The following is a 4538-nucleotide window of genomic DNA, read 5'->3' as shown; positions in this document are numbered from 1 at the left end:
GGAGACCAGTGGTGTCTGCCAGCCAAGTTGCTGGACCAGGATTTTAACAGCCCATGAGCTTACCATCTAGCCTTATGGTACTTTCATAAAAAGTTCCAGTCAGAAATGATGGGCTTTTGAAGGCCCCCCGGTGAAGAGCTTAAAATCCAAAGGAATAGTATGGGTAACTGAAACAAAAGGGGGCTGAAAAGAGGGAGTAGTAGCTCTCTTGTAGCAGTAATTAGGACTTAAGTGGTTGCAGGAAAAAAAAACTTATAAATAAAATGAACAGAGAGTGAGTTAGTGCTTGTCTTGCGATCATAGTGAGCAGGCTGTTTGTAAGGGGGGAAAGAAAGAGGTAATTGAGAGAGAAAGTTTAATGTTAAAAAGGGAAGAGTTTTGGCTGTAGAAGGTCAGATGGGGAGGGGGATCAGAACAATTCAAACCCCCTTTATATGCATACTAATCATATTTCCTCATCTTTCACTGAAGTATTCATATAACAACCACCTCTGTTTTCTTTTATGATCTATTTGAGAGCTGTCATTTTATATTATGTTTATGTCAATATGTTGCTGCCTCTCCTAGAGCTTTGGGATAAAAGATACAGTCATGTTACTACTGACTTTTTGGGCTGACAGAATTCCAAGCAGCTGTATTCATAGATCATGGAAATGAAGAAAATTAGCATTTAATATCTTGATGGTTGTCAGGGCCCAAAAATATAACTCTCAATGAGTTAAACATTGAATGGGAAAATAACAATAACACATATAATAGGTTCTTTTCAGTGCTGGATTCATTTTTAGTTATCTTTTTTTTTTATCTCGGATTTGACGGTTATCTTTTAAGGATATTCAATAAAATGCATGGCACATTTTATTCTGCTTACTCCAAATAAGCATGTGCTAAGGGCTGTCAGATGGTTTTTTTAAAGGAAACCTATGAATTCTTCACACTTTAAATTAATTTATTCATTTGAATTATGAGGCTTCATACATTACTGAATTGGTTAGCTTTTGTGTTCTTTATTTGTGATTTCAATCTGTGTTGCTGGCATAGTCTTTAGGCTTAGGAGCTGGATTGCTGTGTTGGAAGGGATAACACCATGCTTGGAAAATGTGCTATCTGCCATGCAATGGTCACTCTTTAGGGTTAAAGGAAACACACAATTTTTATGTCACATTAAAAATGGGTTTTCAAAAAATCGGGTATTGCTTTTTATTTTAAAATAGTTCATGTTTCAGATAATATAATACTTCCAGACTGCACACTTGGCATTTGTTTGCGTTCTAGCTCTGTTGTCTTAGACCAGACATAGTGTCTGTGGTAAACAACAGAATGGCTAAGTAGCCTATCCAAAAAAAGGAAAACTTAACCTTGACTTTATTGTATTGTAAAAAAGGTATATACTATGTTATAAAGGTACACATAAGTTTAAAAGGAATGGTATTGGCGGTATTGGAATCTTTAACAAGCATTTCTGTATAATTATATCTAGTATCAACTAAATACAAAAGGGAAGCTGAATCACATATGTATAGCCTTACCTAAAAATCTCATAGCACAGAAGACCTAACAAGCATGCTACTAAGGTCTCTGTCAGCAGAGAACAACCTCTAGTCCTGAACCCCTTCTCCCAGAAGTGGCATTTCAAGATGAATTTTAGTTTTTCTCCTCTGACCCTCAAATCCAAGGTCCTGGAGAAAATCAAATGAGAAGAGTGGCTGGTGATTCTCATAGCTCCAGATTGACCCAAAAGGATTTGGTACCCAGAGGTTGTCTGTCAGTGTCCCAGAGTCCCAGAAGATTAGATGTCATCTAAAACTGCCTCCAATCAGGGAAGAGGGCCTCACCAAAATAGTGAACGGAAGGCAAAATGACGGCGTGTGCAGTGATGTCCTCTCCCCCGATTGGAGGATCGGGGAGGATGTCACCGCAGCGCCGCAATTTTGGTGGAAGTTGCTGGGTTATATTCTCAAGATGTGAATGAAGAAAGAAGATATCAGATTAAGGATTGAAGATCTAAGATAGAATGGAGAAGAGAAGGGATAAGATAGAAGAAAGAAGATGAAGATGTGGAAGTGGTTGGCAGAATAGGTAGCTAAACATTCAGAGAGCTTGAGATAGAGAGAGAGAGAGTGAACGAGAATGTGAGAAAAATCTACTACTATACTCGTGGGGGTGTTGCTGAACATAAACTGGGGATTTTTTTCAGAAGTGGCACTCTGTGGAAGAAATCCAAAGTAAAATTGCAGAAAAAGTATTTAGTGGACTATAGACATAAAGAAAGCCTTAACTACCCTTGACATAACAACATGGGTGTTTGTGGATACACAAAACATGAAACGGGGCAATCAAACAAATCAAATGATGATAAACATAGTAGAAATGACAGCAACAAAATTATGCTCACCCTAGTCTCACCCTGCTATTTTCTTATAACCCCCACCACTGCCACAAATTAATCAGTGTTTCCTTCATCGTAACCCAACCTACACCTTGCACCCAGGCTCGGAACTTATAATGTAGTGTCTTGCACAGTGGGTTTTTAGGCTTTAACCAGTTTTACTGAACGCTAGTTCTACTCATTGTTAATGATTGCTCCCTAATTGGTTGGTCTTTTTTCCACCACACTTCAAACAGCAGATAGATAGTAAACGCCCAAACTTGTTGTTGCAAAAGGTTTGCTAAATATTCTAACATTATTGTACACCTTATTTTATAAAAGTTCTTGTGAAGACTACATCTTTTTGCAAGAATCCATTTTTTACTGGCAAGAGCTCTTTCTGTAAACCATGGTGACACTGTTTAAAGTTAATTGGTATATCCACTCGTACAGGCCTACAGTGTCTGCATCACGTTCCAGGTATATTGTAGAAGCATGGATGTTACTTGGGTGACATCTAACTGCAAGAATTGTATTAATTCCTTTACTGACAGATGGATTTTCAAAGAGACTCAGTACTGTGCTTTCCAGAGTTCTCCTGTAGTGAGGAATGACATGGTGTCAGGCTTACGGAATGAGAACTCTGCATTAGTATTCTTTTTATAGTTCTGTTATGTACAGAGACCATATAACAGGACATCTAAAGCCTATTGCATTGGAATTCTTACCATAGTTTCTTGGTTACTGACTAAACATAAAATATGTCAATCATTGTTAACATTTAAGCTAATATATTTCTATAAAAAAGTCTTGTGCTGGTGCTGTACAGAGAAAATGAATAATAACACTATACCTCCCCAAGAGGGATTTAAATCCTGTGACGGAACGCCCTGTACCCCGACTGGGTACTCCCGCCAAACGTTGTTTCCTCCAGCCGGGACACTAACAATTAACCCCTTCAGCGTCAGGCGGAACCAGCATTGTAGATAGAAGGGGGGACGTCGCTGCACCGGAGATGCATTGGCACTGTGACTAGCCCAAGCATAGCTACACAGTGTGGCTATTGTCCTGAAAAGGACAATAAAGGGTCATAGAAGAGGACACAGCTCTTCAGGAACCTCGGCGGCACTGTAGTATATGGAAGTATAGCAATACAGCGCTCTACCGCCCTGATAAGGGCAGCACCGAGGCTTACCTCAATAACAAGGCAGGACTCGTAGTGTATAACAGGAACATTCAGCAAGAAAAGGGGCAAGACAAACATCACATGATCCAACTACCATGTCAGGAGGAAGCAACCAGATCAACTCCTGCAACACAACATCCGGGGGAAGGACAGAATGACATGAGACACAAACAACCACACCAGTTGTGGATGCAGACATGGAATTACAACAGACACACAACTGGCCCAAGACAGACAATGGCTAGGACACAGAGACAACAGGAGCCCACAGGACCAACAGCCACCTACCATGCAATTGACAAGACAAGACAAGGGCCAACTCACACAACAACAGGGGAAATACCTCCCACCCACAAAATCATCAATGCACCCAATGCAAAGACAACCAGCCCTCCTCCCCCAACAGGATGTCCAGCCGACACCGCAGCCCTAAGACCCCGAGCAGCAAAACATGCACCTGGGGAAAATCAGCAGAAACCGACCCCCTGCACCCACACACAGACGTCTCCGCAAGGCCTGGGCCCACAGTCAGCAGGGAGGAGGCTGGCTCCCAGGGCCCTCCAGGGGCACCAGCGACGGAGGGCTCCGTCACAAATCCCTCTAGACCACTTTTCTCCTCTAAAATACCTGTTATCTAGAGAATGGATGTTTGCTGGGTATGAGTATATCAGAGTGTTTTATAGTCCTAAAACCACAATAACATACTGAGAAACTGAGAATGGTTAAACTATTAAAATAAAACATTTATGGTTACAACAGCTTAATTAAGGATTTTCGGTTGAATAATGTATCAGCTCTGTAATTCTAAAGGTGTATCTTGATTACTGGTGGAAGAATTAGCAGGCGCCATGCTGTAGTAGTTTAACTTTATAAATCATGCTTGGATTATCTTGAAATTAATGATGCGGATTATTTTTAACAACTAAAATTACACTTCAGGCCAATGTAATTAATAATTTAATTGGAAAATAAGCAGTGTATTTT

Source organism: Spea bombifrons, chromosome 12 (assembly GCF_027358695.1).
Source record: "Spea bombifrons isolate aSpeBom1 chromosome 12, aSpeBom1.2.pri, whole genome shotgun sequence".
NCBI classification, from domain to species: domain Eukaryota; kingdom Metazoa; phylum Chordata; class Amphibia; order Anura; family Pelobatidae; genus Spea; species Spea bombifrons.
The sequence above is the reverse complement of the archived record's forward strand: the minus strand, read 5'-3'. Positions refer to the sequence as shown.